At 47.3% G+C, this 17,691-nt stretch overlaps 1 long non-coding RNA gene across 2 annotated transcripts in view; it reads right to left on the bottom strand.

Annotated features, from left to right (window-relative positions):
• Positions 1-17,691, bottom strand: part of LOC143777932 (uncharacterized) — a 66,710-nt gene that overhangs the window by 617 nt on the left and 48,402 nt on the right. The window contains exon 2 of one of the 2 annotated variants that reach the window (XR_013216479.1): positions 10-84. This is a non-coding gene — a long non-coding RNA (uncharacterized LOC143777932). Of the gene's footprint in view, positions 1-9; positions 849-17,691 lie in introns of those variants that run through there. The other variant, XR_013216478.1, reaches the window with a different exon arrangement.

Below are 17,691 nucleotides of genomic sequence, written 5' to 3' on the forward strand. Positions count from 1 at the left end.
AATACTTGCATCACGACAAAGTATCGCTGGTTCAATACAAACTTCGGCCTGGAAGGGCCCAGCTGGCAATGGTTCGGACTGGTACTGCAATTATAAAACAATAGTGAAAGTATATGTTTAGTCAGCTGAATTTGAACATAAAAAGTTGCTCCACAGCTAGTATAATTTGGAAAATCACCCCTAAAATAATCACCATAGGACCCACAAACCCCCCCAAAAAGCTAATTTAATAGATTTAGAAACCACCCTGCTCAAATGTTATATCTGAGCAATATCCAAGCAGGCCAAAAAACACAGTTCTGTAAAACCCTAAAAAATGTACCCAAGGCACACAAGTCTGAGCTGGATATCCTAGTTCAATAATATGCGCTAAAATATGCGTAAAAACATTTCCCCCCTCCCAAAAAAAGTAAAATAAATTTTGAAAGAAATACCCTCCTTCAAAGTTTTAATGCCTAAACACCAGTTAAAAATGTATTGACCACATATGTGATTTGAAAAGATCCCTTTACAAATGTAAAAAAGAAAAAAAAAATACCTCTTACAATTTTCATACACCTTTTATTTAACAAAATCAAACCCTCAACCAACTCTGTATTGCATGTTGTGTGTACAGTTTTACATACACCACACTTTCAAATTTACCTTTGTGAAATGATACTACGTACAGTCTGAAGAAAAATTTGTAATGTTTTATTTATTTATTTTTTTTGTAAAACATCACAATTAGGAGCTACAATGCTCTTTATTGTAAATACAAGTACATTTTAAATGTAAACTTTTTAACCAATACAATTTTTACAAAAAAAGGACACAGACACGCACCACACACACCACCATTACACACACACGCCACACATGCACTGAAAACACATTTAACACACGCCACACTACTTTAGAAATACATCACAGTAATAAAAAATAAACATGCACGCACACGCATGCACGCTCACACACACACACAGACCTGCCTCTACAGCAAGGCGCAGGAGCGCCGCCGACACCCCAGCACCCGAAGAGGTCTCCAACTCATGGCCCCCTTTTGCCATTTATGACACCTATTCCTTGATACCGCCGCCTACAGCCATTGTGGAGCCTTGCGCAAAAAGAAGCATCCTGTTTTCAGCTTCTTAGCTGCTGCTACTTATCTACTTACATTGCCAGAGGATAGCCCCACACCAACAGTGGTCCTAGGCAGTACCTACGTCACGTTAGATCCATCTGCTGATCTTATACCACATGAGGTTAACCCCCTTACTACCTACTAAGCCTGCCAGGATCCGCTTTACGGCACAACAGGAACGTCGCATTCTTTGAGCTACAAATATACTCGCAATACTCCCACCAACTCTGCAAGACTATACCTGCGGTACCATAACGAAAGGCCACCTGCCTATTATTAATACCATTTTGTAAGATACTCTTTATACCACGAGGATACTATTTATGCTATACTACTATTCACCTTGCTAAGCGACCATTTTGATAAAGACTCGGGAGGAGTCGAAACGTTGTCAGTTTGACTTCTGGTCGCATTCTGCATTGTTGAATGATATGTCTATAGCACTTCAATAAATTTCAAGTTTTCCACAAATGATACACTTAGAGTGTGCGGTGTATTTAATTTAATTCTAGTGTATCAGGACATTCCAGTCCTCTACACCTGCACCTCGCCTTATTTTAACCTTAGTGCACACCAATTTCTCCTCCGCACACACACACAGGCATGCACACGCACACACACATGCATGCACGCTCACACACACACAAAAACGGCAAGACTCACACTGGCTGGCAGGCCTCTGGCTGGATGCTGGCTGGCTGGATGCTGACTGGCCTCTGGCTGGATGCTGGCTGGCCTCTGGCTGGCATCTGGCTGGCCTCTGGCTGTATGCTGGCTGGCCTCTGGCTGGATGCTGGCTGGCTTCTGGCTGGATGCTGGCTGGCTTCTGGATGGTTGGCAGGAGTCTTGATAGTTGGCAGGCAGGAGTCTTGCTGGCACATTGAGGAATGAAGCCACAGGCCAGGTTTTTATACATTTGGGGCTGTCTGGCCAATTGGCTACTAAATACTGATTTGGATCATGCTCAGTGTAAAAAATGTATTCCAGCGCTGGATTCCATCATACGACGTGCCATGACGGATTCTGCGGCCATAGGCTTCCATTCTAGCCAACGACGTATGCCGCAGGATGCGTCGTCGCACATTTTTCCAACGCAGACAAAAAAGTTTCATTGTACATTTTTTCCAGACAACGTGTCGCCAAATTCCGCAGGATCCAGTGCCCGATGGACGAAACGTGTGGCCATACGTCGCGATACGTCGCTAATACAAGTCTATGGGTTTTTCCCATAGACTTGTATTAGCGACTTATCGCGACGTATGGCCACACGTTTCGTCCATCGGGCACTGGATCCTGCGGAATTTGGCGACACGTTGTCTGGAAAAAATGTACAATGAAACGCATCCTGTGGGCAAAATTGCAGGATGCGTTTTTTTCACAAAACGACGCATTATAACCGGGAATGAAAGACGGAAATGTGAAAGAGGCCTAATATCAAAGAAATTTTACCACTATCATGAAGTACAATATGTCATGAGAAAACAAGAATCATCAGGATCCGTTGAAGCGTTCCAGAGTTATAACCTCATAAAGGGACAGTTGTCAGAATTGTAAAAATTGGCCCCGTCATTAACGTGCAAACCACCCTTGGGGTTTAAGGGGTTAAGGGGTTAAAGACCCAGTTTTTCCCATTCATGGAAAAGCGTAAAATTGCTGGCAATTGCAGCCCAAAACAAATATTCTTTCCTGCTAAGATTGCACATGCGGGATTAAAGGTCTTGCGTTTAGTTGCAACAGCAGCCGAGTACTCTTGGAAAAGAAACAGCAGGCTAAGTTCACATTAGTTTGAGTCAGTGTATCATCCACATGCGCAAAAGCATGTCAAAACGCATGCAAACGCAGCGTTTTTTATTCACATCATCTTACGGATGACACCAAAAAAAGCTGTTTTTACATGCATTTTGGCATGTATTTGCATTATTTATGTGCATGCGTTCGATAGGACAATTCTTTTCCAGGAGAATTTCCTTGACACAAGCCACGTCCAATGGGCGAGTCTCATGGAAATTCTCTATATAGATCCTTCTACAGATGAAATCCTCATCTTTTGGTGCTGTATACTGCTGCAAGATAGATCTTTGCATGGAGAGCTTATATCGTAATCTGGATTTGGATTTGAACTTGGCTTATGCCTTTGCAGTTTGTTGTTATGAAGTAAGAAAAAGAGAAAGACGGAGAAGACGTCATCGTCACTACTGGCAACACCCTATCGTTGAAGTCCGAGAGAGCTGTGGAGCCTACCACTCATTGTGCACTGAGCTGCGTGCAAACCCTCAGAAGTTTTTCGACTACACCAGGATGTCGGAACAGAACTTTGATGTCTTACTGCAACGTGTGAGAGGATTCATCACCAGGCACGACACACAGCTACGACGAGCAATTCCTGCTGAGGAACGTCTGTTGGTGACGTAATTTTGAAAAAGAAACACCTGTCATTAATATGATTGTTCTAAAAGCCATGTACTGACTTTTTTTTCTAAAAGCCATGTACTGACTTTTTTTTCTAAAAGCCATGTTCTGATTTTTTTTTTCCATTTTCTGTTCCTCAGATTCCTGGTTACTGGAGAGACATCATCATCTCTCCATTAACAATTCCGGATTGGTGTGTCCACCCTTTCTGGGATTGTTGCAGACACCTGCTGTGCTTTATGTGACGTTCTGCATGCAGAATTCCTCCCCAAACCACAACTGAACTGTGGCTGTAAAATGCTGCGTAAATGTATGGGCATTTGTAATTTTCCTAACTGTTTGAGGGCTGTGGACGGCAAACACATTTGCATTAGGAAACCAGTTGGAAGTGGATCCGAGTTTTTCAATAATAAAAAATACTTTTCCATTGTTCTCATGGTGATTACAGATGCTGACTGTAGATTTGTCGCTGTTGACATTGTCTCATTTGGACGAGGAAATGACTCACAGACTTTTAAAAACTCTGACATAGGCCAATGTTTGTATGGTAATGATTTTAATTTTCCACCTCCACAACCTCTTCCCAACACTGAAGGACCACCAATGCCATTTGATGTGGTTGGGGAGGAAGCATTCCAAATGTTTGCCAACCTCCTAAAACCGTACTCAAGCCGGGACTTAAATCACACAAAAAAGATTTACAACTGACAAGGGCATGAAGAACTGTGGAGTGTGCCTTTGGATTGCTAGTCTCTAAATGGCACATTTTGGGAACAGACATTAATCTAAAAATTGATACTATTGATGACATTGTGAAAGCGTGTGTTGTTCTGCACAACTACATCCTGGCTAAAGAGCAACCAAACATAGAATTAGAGGAACCTGTTACTACCACATTGCGTGATTACTGAGACCACCCTCTGAGGACGTCAGTGGAAATTGCCCAAATGAGGGATACATTTGCTGCCTACTTTGTTTCTGATAATGGACGTCTGGCATGGCAAGACAAAATGGTTTAACCCGCTAAAATGTATCTGTAATGTTAAAATGTACCTGTAATTTAATGTACCTGTAATGGAAAGTTTCAATTTACCTGTAATGTTAAAAAGTTCCTGTAATGTTTGGTGACTAAACTAATAAAAAAGCTCTAGTTAAACACCTGTTCCAAGTTCCTCCAACAATACAATACACATAAGTGTGTGTGTTTGTGGCGACGGCACATAGGTGTGGCGACGGCGCATACAGAGATAAAGAACACACTGTGAATGTGCAAACAAAAGCAAAATTTTATTTAACAATAAAAAATTAGAATAAAAAATTAGCTTTGGGGAATGTTGGAGGGTGAAATATGATGGACATGGGGGTATGGGGCTGGGATGATTGGCTAGCATGTGTGGATGATAAAGGGGTTTCAGGGGAAGGGCCTACAAAATGCGTGGGGTCTGGGAGGTCAAGGAAGGAAGAAGACACATTAGAAGTGGAAGCGTGGGAAGAGAGAGACAAATTAAAAAACACAGACACATTGGAAGATGAGGGTGGAGGTGGTAGGAAAGTTTTGGGGGTACGTTTGCTGGTCCTAGTCTTCTTCATTTGCTGTGCTGAACTGGTACTGGCCTTCTGTTTGCTTCCTTTTTTCTTTGGGAGGGTGGGAGTGGTGGCTTGAGGGTGATGTGCAGCAGGACTTGGCATGGTGGTGGAGGTAGACAGGTGCGCAGCAGGACTCGGCATGGTGGTTGAGGTAGACAGGTGCGAAGCAGGACGGCTTAATGGTGGAGGTAGACAGGTGTGCAGCAAGACTCGGCATGGTGGTGAACCTGGTTAGTGGCGGAACAGCCGGAAATGCCATGTGTGGCTGCTGGAAGTACCGAGTCTGCTGCATAGCCTGGCTGTAAGCAGCATGGTAGGCCTGCATCACATTCAGCTGGAGATCAGGTGTAAGGTTTTCTGACATGCCCCGCTATATAGCATTAAATAAATGTTGTGCCGGTCTCTGAAAGTCGGCTTCCAGGCGGTCAAGGTGTAGGTTGACTTCCTGGAAAAGTGAGTTCACATGCACGAACCCACTTTCCAGTCTGTCTCCAAGGGTCTTTAGGCCATTCTGGAAGACCGATCCTACGTGAACAAACTCGGGCATGAGTGGCATGTTCCAGGCTTTCTGCCACTGGCGAGAAGAGCCACAAAAAACAGTGGCAGAGGACAGGGCCAGTGGAAAACCTGAAGGACCTGCTGCCTGTTCTCCAGCCTGTGAAGCCTGTCCACTTGCTGCATCGCTGGTGGATGACTGAGACTGTTCGGTGTTCGATGAGGGGCTGCTCCAAGAGAGGACGATCCAGGTTCAGCGGTGCTGCTCCAGGTTCTGTTTGAAAAAGAAATTAAAAACATTACTACAAAATTCAGATGTTATACCATGGAATACAACACAAAAATACTTACGTTCGATGACCAACCGCAGACCTCAGGAAGGAGACACTACGATGGTACTTGTATTTGGAAATCTTTTCAGCAGCACCACTTTGAACCCAACTCTCCTCTCTCATGTCCTTATTGAAGTGATCCTTCATCGAAAGCCACTGGACTTTGACTCTCTTCACTGTGAAGGGGAAAAAAAAAAGAAATTGTAAAACAATGCACCACAGGTTCAGTGCCGCGTCAGACCACATTGCAATACTTACAAAAATCCTTTCTGACTTGTGGCGTGGCATGGTCCCAATCATCCAACAGTGATATGGCCACTTCATCCCACAGCCGCCGAATGACCACAGTATCCGAGTGCCGCTGTTCCCAGGTGTCCCACAACGGAACTCGCTCCTGCACCAATGTTATTAAGAGGTCGTTGTCAATGGTGGCTTCACGATGTGGAACCTAGAAATCAAAGAAACACTATGTTAGGGCTAGCGGAACGCACCGAATGAATATAGAGATTTTATTATAATAGATGCTTTCGCAGCCCGGGGTCCACCGTGCAGGCGAACCTGCTGCTAGCAAACGGCGGAACTATATGGCTGTATGAGCTCTCTGTTACTTCACGCACTTCAGTGAACTCAAAGCACTGCGCCCTGTTAGACTTCACAGTGGCACAGGCTAACTACCTGTTGTGAATTCTGCTTTTGGGTTCCCTACGGTGGTAGTAGGTGGTAATGCAGTTGTCCCTGGGTTGCAGTCCTGGTCAGGTGTGTCTGCTGATTGCAGTTCTGACTGGGGTATTTAGGTGTGCAGGATTCATTAGTCCTTGCCAGTTGTCAATTGTTGGTGTAGGACCTCTGCCTGGTTCCTCCTGCCTTTCTGCCAAATCAGCAAAGATAAGTGTCTGTTTTTTTTTCCTGTGGCACACATGCTGTGTGCTTCACAATTCAGTGCTATTCTTTGTGTTTTCTTGTCCAGCTTAGATTGTGTCAGTATTTTCTCAGTCTTGTTGGATTCTCTGGAGTGGCAGATATACATTCCATGTCTTTAGTTAGATTGTGGAACTTTTTGTATTATCTGTTGTAGATATTTTGGAAGGGTTTTAATACTGACCGCCTAGTAATCTGTCTTATCCTTTCCTATTTAGCTAGAGTGGCCTCTTTTGCTAAATCCTGTTTTCTACCTGCGTGTGTCTATTCTTCTCCTACTCACAGTCATTATTCGTGGGGGGGTGCCTATCCTTTGGGGGTCTGCTCTGAGGCAAGATAGCATTCCTATTTCCATCTATAGGGGTATTTAGTCCTCCGGCTGTGTCGAGGTGTCTAGGGTTTGTTAGGCACACCCCACGGCTACTTCTAGTTGCGGTGTTAGTTCAGGATTTGCGGTCAGTACAGGTTCCACCGACTCCAGAGAAAGTTTTCATGCGGCTCCAAGGTCACCAGATCATAACAACTACCCAAACGAGAGCAGTCAGTGGTTATGCACGCACACAAAACTCCTAGCCGGAGGTGCCAGCATTCTAGGGGCTTATTTCAGCCAGGTCCCTGAATACACAAACACACAAACTCCTCGCCGGAGGTGCCAGCATTCTAGGGGCTTATTTCAGCCGGGTCCCTGAACACAATCATACATGACCACACTGGCGCAAAGTACATAACTTAGAACAACACTAGCGCATGGCCGTGCGGCCATGCGAGCCTTAAATAGTTGCAGCACGTACAGGACCTTCCTAGAAGGACCAATGAGAGGCTGCCACAGAGCGTGAGCACCTACAGGACCTTCCTGAAGGACCAATGGCCTAAGCTGCAGTATCTGATCATGTGACCCTCGATCTCCACTGAGAGATCTTACTCTGGGCATGCTCAGAAGGAGAAAAGCAGGACTTAGTCCCAGAAGCGTCTGCTCGCCGCTGCCCTGCACTGACTTCAATGGCAGAAGCAGGGAAAGCAGCAGTAACTCTTTGTACAGAGTCAGACTGAGCGAGACGCAGGATCCACTGCGGCAGGAGGAGAATGGGAGACCGCAGCGGAGATGGACCAAGATTCCCCCTGTGCAGAGGTGGGAACTCGACCCCTAACATGGCCCCCCCATCCTTGGGCCTCGCTACGTTCGAAGGCAGCAATGAGGTGCGGAGCCCGAATGTGCTCAGCAGGCTCCCAGGACCTATCCTCAGAACCGTAACCCTTCCAGTCCACCAAATAAAATTTTTTGCCACGAACCACGTTGCACCCCAAAATAGCGTACACCTCGTAATCGTCCGTAGACGAACCAGATGTCCCGGCAGATGACTCAGAAAACCGGGACATGTATACGGGCTTAAGGAGGGACACATGAAAGGTGTCGGTGATACCTAGGCGTGGAGGAAGGACTAGACGGTAGACCACAGGATTAACTTGTTCGAGGACCTTGAAGGGACCCAAGTAGCGAGGTGCAAACTTAGTGGAATCCAGCACTAAATATCAGATAATACTTATATAATAAAACATAACATTTATTGTAATTATAGATAAAAACAACAATCACGACCTAAAAACTGTCCACTGTTTGGCTGTAGAAAAGATACAGGGTGCATAGAGTCCCTAATATCACACTGTCTAGCCCCTACCTTGCTGCGGAGGTTGGCACCCTATGAAAACCTGCGCAATGGCGCCCCCGCTCAACGTAGGCTCCCCTAACTCACCCTAAGAAACCCTCAAGTGAGAGAAGATAGACAAACAGCAGAACATTCAAACAGACAAACAAATAAATATACTCTATAAAAGGGGCACTGGGTAATAATAAACTGCAAAAGTGCTGTAATAATTTTCAATAACACGCACTATGATTGCACATATCCCTAAACGGCCTATAGCCTAATACACTGTGCCTAGATGCTCACTACCTGCCTGCGGGGGTTGGCACCCTAGATATCCTGCGCAAATGGCGCCCCCGCTCTCGTCGTCTGGCCCTAGTAAGCCCTAAGACCGCCAATTTGTCCAAAAAATATACAAAAAGGCAGGCCGAGCGTACAGCACTTTGTCATGATCTCAATGGCAAGAGAACATAGCATAAGCATATATAGGAACTAGCTCTTGGAAGATGGGAACTGAGCTGACCATGAACTAAACCTAACGCACAACTAGCAGTGGCCGGGTAGCATGCCTACGTTGATTCTAGATGCCCAGCCCAGCCGGAGGACTAAATAAAGCTAGCAGAGGAAAATATTAGTCCTAGCTCACCTCTAGAGAAATACCCCGAAAGGAGACAGAGGCCCCCCACATGTATTGGCGGTGAGTTAAGATGAAATAACAAACGTAGTATGAAAATAGGTTTAGCAAATTTGAGGTCCACTTACTACATAGCAGAAGACAGAAAGGACACTTTCATGGTCAGCTGAAAACCCTATCAAAAAACACCATCCAGAAATTACTTTAAAACTCTGGCATTAACTCATAACACCAGAGTGGCAATTCCCGTTCACAAGAGCTTTCCAGACACAGTAACGAAACTACAGCTGTGAACTGGAACAAAATGCAAAAACAAACATGGACAAGAGTCCAACTTATCTAGTAGTTGTCTAGGAGCAGGAACAAGCACAGAGAGGCTTCTGATAACATTGTAGAGCGGCAAGCAACTAACAGAGCAGCAAGGTTATATAGCGACTCCCACATCTTGATGGGAACAGGTGAACAGAGAAGATGAAGACACCAGTTCAATTCCACCAGTAGCCACCGGGGGAGCCCAGAATCCAAATTCACAACAGTACCCCCCCCTCAAGGAGGGGGCACCGAACCCTCACCAGAACCACCAGGGCGATCAGGATGGGCCCTATGAAAGGCACGAACCAGATCGGAGGCATGAACATCAGATGCATTCACCCAAGAATTATCCTCCTGGCCGTATCCCTTCCACTTGACCAGATACTGGAGTCTCCGTCTGGAAACACGAGAGTCCAAGATTTTCTCCACAACGTACTCCAACTCACCCTCAACCAACACCGGAGCAGGAGGCTCAACGGAAGGCACAACCGGTACCTCATACCTGCGCAATAATGACCGATGAAAAACGTTATGAATAGAAAAGGATGCAGGGAGGTCCAAACGGAAGGAAACAGGGTTAAGAATCTCCAATATCTTATACGGGCCGATAAACCGAGGCTTAAACTTAGGAGAAGAGACCCTCATAGGGACAAAACGAGAAGACAACCACACCAAATCCCCAACAGAAAGCCGAGGACCAACACGACGGTGGCGGTTGGCAAAAAGCTGAGTCTTCTCCTGGGACAACCTCAAATTGTCCACCACCTGCCCCCAGATCTGATGCAATCTCTCCACCACAGCATCCACTCCAGGACAATCCGAAGATTCCACCTGACCAGAGGAAAATCGAGGATGAAACCCCGAATTACAGAAAAACGGGGACACCAAAGTGGCAGAGCTGGCCCGATTATTGAGAGCGAACTCCGCCAATGGCAAAAAAGCAACCCAATCATCCTGGTCAGCAGACACAAAACACCTCAGATATGTCTCCAGGGTCTGATTAATCCGCTCGGTCTGGCCATTCGTCTGAGGATGGAAAGCGGACGAAAAAGATAAATCTATGCCCATCCTAGCACAGAATGCCCGCCAAAATCTAGACACGAATTGGGTCCCTCTGTCAGAAACGATATTCTCAGGAATACCATGCAAACGAACAACATTTTGAAAAAACAGAGGAACCAACTCGGAAGAAGAGGGTAACTTGGGCAGAGGAACCAAATGGACCATCTTAGAAAAACGGTCACACACCACCCAGATGACAGACATCTTCTGAGAAACAGGCAGATCTGAAATAAAATCCATCGAGATGTGCGTCCAAGGCCTCTTAGGAATAGGCAAGGGCAACAATAATCCACTAGCCCGAGAACAACAAGGCTTGGCCCGAGCACAAACGTCACAAGACTGCACAAAGCCTCGCACATCTCGTGACAGGGAAGGCCACCAGAAGGACCTTGCCACCAAATCCCTGGTACCAAAAATGCCAGGATGACCTGCCAACGCAGAAGAATGAACCTCAGAGATGACTCTACTGGTCCAATCATCAGGAACAAACAGTTTATCAGGTGGGCAACGATCAGGTCTCTCCGCCTGAAACTCCTGCAAGGCCCGCCGCAGGTCTGGAGAAACGGCTGACAATACCACTCCATCCTTAAGGATACCTGTGGGCTCAGAGTTACCAGGCGAGTCAGGCTCAAAACTCCTAGAAAGGGCATCCGCCTTAACATTCTTAGAACCCGGTAGGTATGACACCACAAAATTAAACCGAGAGAAAAATAATGACCAGCGCGCCTGTCTAGGATTCAGGCGCCTGGCGGTCTCAAGATAAATCAAATTTTTGTGGTCAGTCAATACCACCACCTGATGTCTGGCCCCCTCAAGCCAATGGCGCCACTCCTCAAAAGCCCACTTCATGGCCAAAAGCTCCCGATTCCCAACATCATAATTCCGCTCAGCGGGCGAAAATTTACGGGAAAAGAAGGCACAAGGCCTCATCACGGAGCAGTCAGAACTTTTCTGCGACAACACTGCCCCAGCTCCGATCTCAGAAGCGTCGACCTCAACCTGAAAAGGTAGAGCAACATCAGGCTGACGCAACACAGGGGCAGAGGAAAAACGGCGCTTAAGCTCCCGAAAGGCCTCCACAGCATCAGGGGACCAATCAGCAACATCAGCACCCTTCTTAGTCAAATCGGTCAATGGCTTAGCAATATCCGAAAAACCAGCAATAAATCGACGATAAAAGTTAGCAAAGCCCAAAAATTTCTGAAGACTCTTAAGAGAAGAGGGCTGCGTCCAATCACAAATAGCTTGAACCTTGACAGGATCCATTTCAATGGAAGAGGGGGAAAAAATATATCCCAAAAAGGAAATCCTCTGTACCCCAAAAACACACTTAGAACCCTTCACACACAAAGAATTAGACCGCAAAACCTGAAAAACCCTCCTGACTTGCTGGACATGAGAGTCCCAGTCATCCGAAAAAATCAGAATATCATCCAGATACACAATCATAAATTTATCCAAATAATCGCGAAAAATATCATGCATAAAGGACTGGAAAACTGACGGAGCATTAGAAAGACCAAAAGGCATCACTAAATACTCAAAGTGGCCCTCGGGCGTATTAAATGCGGTTTTCCACTCATCCCCCTGCCTGATTCGCACCAAATTATACGCCCCACGAAGGTCAATCTTAGAGAACCACTTGGCCCCCTTTATGCGAGCAAACAAATCAGTCAGCAACGGCAATGGGTATTGATATTTAACAGTGATTTTATTCAAAAGCCGATAATCAATACATGGTCTCAAAGAGCCGTCTTTTTTTGACACAAAGAAAAAACCGGCTCCTAAGGGAGATGACGATGGACGAATATGTCCCTTTTCCAAGGACTCCTTTATATATTCTCGCATAGCAGCATGTTCAGGCACAGACAGATTAAATAAACGACCCTTTGGGTATTTACTACCCGGGATTAAATCTATGGCACAATCGCACTCTCGGTGCGGAGGTAACGAACCAAGCTTGGATTCTTCAAAGACGTCACGATAGTCAGACAGGAACTCAGGAATTTCAGAGGGAATGGATGATGAAATGGAAACCACAGGTACATCCCCATGAGCCCCCTTACATCCCCAGCTCAACACAGACATAGCTCTCCAGTCGAGGACTGGGTTGTGAGATTGCAGCCAAGGCAATCCTAGCACCAAATCATCATGTAGATTATACAGCACCAGAAAGCGAATAATCTCCTGGTGATCCGGATTAATACGCATAGTTACTTGTGTCCAGTATTGTGGTTTATTATTAGCCAATGGGGTGGAGTCAATCCCCTTCAGAGGAATAGGAATCTCCAAAGGCTCTAAATCATACCCACAGCGTTTGGCAAAGGACCAATCCATAAGACTCAAAGCGGCGCCAGAGTCGACATAGGCGTCCGTGGTAATAGATGACAAAGAGCAAATCAGGGTCACAGATAGAATAAATTTAGACGGTAAGGTGCAAATGGAAACAGATTTACCAAGCTTTTTAGTGCGCTTAGAGCATGCTGATATAACATGAGTAGAATCACCACAATAGAAACACAACCCATTTTTCCGTCTAAAATTCTGCCGCTCGCTTCGGGACAGAATTCTATCACACTGCATACTCTCTGGCGACTTCTCAGTGGACACCGCCAGATGGTGCACTGGTTTGCGCTCCCGCAAACGCCTATCGATCTGAATAGCCATTGTCATGGACTCATTCAGACCCGCAGGCACAGGGAACCCCACCATAACATCCTTAATGGCATCAGAGAGACCCTCTCTGAAAGTCGCCGCCAGGGCGCACTCATTCCACTGAGTAAGCACAGACCATTTACGGAATCTTTGGCAGTAAATTTCCGCTTCATCTTGCCCCTGAGATAGGGACATCAAAGTTTTTTCTGCCTGAAGCTCCAAATGAGGTTCGTCATAAAGCAACCCCAAGGCCAGAAAAAACGCATCCACATTGAGCAACGCAGGATCCCCTGGTGTCAATGAAAAAGCCCAGTCTTGAGGGTCGCCCCGGAGCAAGGAAATCACAATCCTGACCTGCTGTGCAGGGTCTCCGACAGAGCGAGATTTCAGAGACAAAAATAATTTGCAATTATTTCGAAAATTCTGAAACCCGGATCTATTCCCCGAGAAAAATTCCGGCAAAGGAATTCTCGGCTCAGATACAGGTGCATGACAAACAAAATCTTGCAAATTTTGTACCTTCGTGGCGAGATTATTCAAACCTGCAGTTACACTCTGAAGATCCATTACAAACAGGTGGACACAGAGCCATTCAAGGGTTAAGAGGAGGTAAGAAGCAGCTAGACAGCAATTAAGGGCTAGGCAGCAAAACTCTGAGGGGAAAAAAAAAAAAAAAAATTTCCCTTCAACACTTCTTTTTCTCCTGCTTCAGCCCAAACAATTAACACTTTGCGGGCCGGTCAAACTGTCATGATCTCAATGGCAAGAGAACATAGCATAAGCATATATAGGAACTAGCTCTTGGAAGATGGGAACTGAGCTGACCATGAACTAAACCTAACGCACAACTAGCAGTGGCCGGGTAGCATGCCTACGTTGATTCTAGATGCCCAGCCCAGCCGGAGGACTAAATAAAGCTAGCAGAGGAAAATATTAGTCCTAGCTCACCTCTAGAGAAATACCCCGAAAGGAGACAGAGGCCCCCCACATGTATTGGCGGTGAGTTAAGATGAAATAACAAACGTAGTATGAAAATAGGTTTAGCAAATTTGAGGTCCACTTACTACATAGCAGAAGACAGAAAGGACACTTTCATGGTCAGCTGAAAACCCTATCAAAAAACACCATCCAGAAATTACTTTAAAACTCTGGCATTAACTCATAACACCAGAGTGGCAATTCCCGTTCACAAGAGCTTTCCAGACACAGTAACGAAACTACAGCTGTGAACTGGAACAAAATGCAAAAACAAACATGGACAAGAGTCCAACTTATCTAGTAGTTGTCTAGGAGCAGGAACAAGCACAGAGAGGCTTCTGATAACATTGTAGACCGGCAAGCAACTAACAGAGCAGCAAGGTTATATAGCGACTCCCACATCTTGATGGGAACAGGTGAACAGAGAAGATGAAGACACCAGTTCAATTCCACCAGTAGCCACCGGGGGAGCCCAGAATCCAAATTCACAACAGCACTTAGTGTAAATACACCAAAGCCCCTACATACAGATAAAGCAATTTACATCAAATCCCCAATGTCTTAAATAACACAACACAACAGTGTCTTAAGTAACACAGCACAGAAAAATGCTAGTCTCAGTATGCTTATCTCGACGCGTTTCTCTGAGGTCAGTTCATCAGGAGACATACTAGAGAAATAGAAAACTTATCTGAGTGAAGGGTAAGAGGATAGATCACTTCAGAGGAGATTGTCGATATTGTAGTGGGGAACAATGTCCATCCTTAACCACCTGTTCATAACAGCCTTGTGCATGTCATATACACTCTGCCTTATAAACCTAACCTCCTCCTCATGTCGAATCAGCGTCCTGCGGTGTCCGCCAATAAAGTCACTTCCGGGTTATAACCCCTAATGTACGGGATTCCTCTCTGCGCAAGTGCCACTTTCCGGCTTTCTTCCCATAGGCGTTTATCGCTTGGAACGGTAATGCGTGTCATTACACGCATGCCCTGTAGTTTCTCACTTGGAACGCAAGTGCGTGTCACCCGGCGCATGCTCAATAGCTAAATATCAGCAAGAAGGTCGTTAGCTGGAACGCAAGAGCGTACCACATTGCGCAGGCGCACTAACACATACAGGTTTCTCACTTGGAACGCAGAAACGTGTCATTCTGCGCTGGCTCAATAGCTTCATATCAGCACGAATGTGACTCATTAAAACGCAACAGCGTGCCGCATTACGCCGACATATTAGCACTCCTAGGTATAACCACACTCTTAAATAAAGCATATCCTAAATGCCTATATTGCCTGAAGAGGACCACCATTTTACAGTGAAAATACAATTTTTACGACGCTGAAAAGAACTATTAACCACTAGATGGCAGCCCGATTCTAAAGAATCGGGAGTCTAGAATCCATATATACTTTATTTATTCAAATGTAAGAATAATACAATTAATAAATAATAGTAAGAAAGAACAAAAAATGGCTGCACTCACCAGCACTTGACAATTCTTGACAGTACGGCACATTTCTGATTGGTCGCTCGCAGCAGGCGGCAACCAATCAGAAAAGTGCCGCGCACCACGAAGGCATATATCTTTGTCCACCCTGAGCGGGTGTAGGACACTGGTGACGTCACTTATCTCCGGACATTATCTCCGGACAAAGCCACGGAAGTTGGCACAAATTGCCGGAAGTAGTATTCTAGGCAATTATATATTAGATTTTAATGTTATCAGTGTTTACCTTTGAACGTTTATATTGTATTGTCCTGTCACCAGCCATGTGTACGATTATCGGCCGAAAGCCTCTCTGGAACCAATAATCACCCCATGTAAAGGTATCTTTATAAGTTAAAGATTCAGAATACTATGACTTTTATCATATCCTGAACAGTCAAGTTTTTTACGAACCGTTAAGGTTTTCTGGTTGAAGTAAAAAAAACTCTGAGTATTTACAGTTTGAAACCATAAAATGTTGAAAAATTATGTCATTCTTGAGTATATCACTCAATGGTGCTCATAAACGTGTCAAATTTGATCTATAATATACTTTAATATACGTTACTTTAATCTTTAATATACTTAAGAACAGGGCCCCAGACATCACACAGGGGGTCTGAAACACCGCACAGTGGTCCAAAATATCGCTGTGCTCTGCCTGGGGCCCCATATGCTGCCTGGGGCCCCTGTGCTCTGCCTGGGGCCCCATATGCTGCCTGGGGCCCCTGTGCTCTGCCTGGGGCCCCTGTGCTCTGCCTGGGGCCCCATATGCTGCCTGGGGCCCCTGTGCTCTGCCTGGGGCCACTGTGCTCTGCCTGGGGCACCATATGCTGCCTGGGGCCCCTGTGCTCTGCCTGGGGCCACTGTGCTCTGCCTGGGGCCCCATATGCTGCCTGCGGCCCCTGTGCTCTGCCTGGGGCCCCATATGCTGCCTGGGGCCCCTGTGCTCTGCCTGGGGCCCCATAGGCTGCCTGGGGCCCCTGTGCTCTACCTGGGACCACTGTGCTCTGCCTGGGGCCCCATATGCTGCCTGGGGCCCCTGTGCTCTGCCTGGGGCCCCTGTGCTCTGCCTGGGGCCCCATGTTCTGCCTGGGGCCACTGTGCTCTGCCTGCGGCCCCATAGGCTGCCTGGGGCCCCTGTGCTCTGCCTGGGACCACTGTGCTCTGCCTGGGGCCCCATATGGTGCCTGGGGCCCCTGTGCTCTGCCTGGGGCCACTGTGCTCTGCCTGGGGCCCCATATGCTGCCTGGGGCCCCTGTGCTCTGCCTGGGGCCCCTGTGCTCTGCCTGTGGCCCCTGTGCTCTGCCTGGGGCCCCTGTGCTCTGCCTGGGGCCCCTGTGCTCTGCCTGGGGCCCCATGTTCTGCCTGGGGCCCCTGTGCTCTGCCTGGGGCCACTGTGCTTTGCCTGGGGCCCCATGTTCTGCCTGGGGCCACTGTGCTCTGCCTGGGGCCCCATAAGCTGCCTGAGGCCCCTGTGCTCTGCCTGGGACCACTGTGCTCTGCCTGGGGCCCCTGTGCTCTGCCTGGGGCCACTGTGCTCTGCCTGGGGCCCCATATGCTGCCTGGGGCCACTGTGCTCTGCCTGGGGCCCCATATGCTGCCTGGGGCCCCTGTGCTCTGCCTGGGGCCCCATATGCTGCCTGGGGCCCCTGTGCTCTGCCTGGGGCCCCTGTGCTCTGCCTGGGGCCCCATGTTCTGCCTGGGGCCCCTGTGCTCTGCCTGGGGCCCCATATGCTGCCTGGGGCCCCTGTGCTCTGCCTGGGGCCCCATATGCTGCCTGGGGCCCCTGTGCTCTGCCTGGGGCCCCATATGCTGCATGGGGCCCCTGTGCTCTGCCTGGGGCCCCATGTTCTGCCTGGGGCCCCTGTGCTCTGCCTGGGGCCACTGTGCTCTGCCTGGGGCCCCATATGCTGCCTGGGGCCCCTGTGCTCTGCCTGGGGCCCCATATGCTGCCTGGGGCCCCTGTGCTCTGCCTGGGGCCACTGTGCTCTGCCTGGGGCCCCATAGGCTGCCTGGGGCCCCTGTGCTCTGCCTGGGGCCCCATATGCTGCCTG

This window comes from Ranitomeya variabilis, chromosome 1 (assembly GCF_051348905.1).
Source record: "Ranitomeya variabilis isolate aRanVar5 chromosome 1, aRanVar5.hap1, whole genome shotgun sequence".
In the NCBI taxonomy this organism is placed as follows: domain Eukaryota; kingdom Metazoa; phylum Chordata; class Amphibia; order Anura; family Dendrobatidae; genus Ranitomeya; species Ranitomeya variabilis.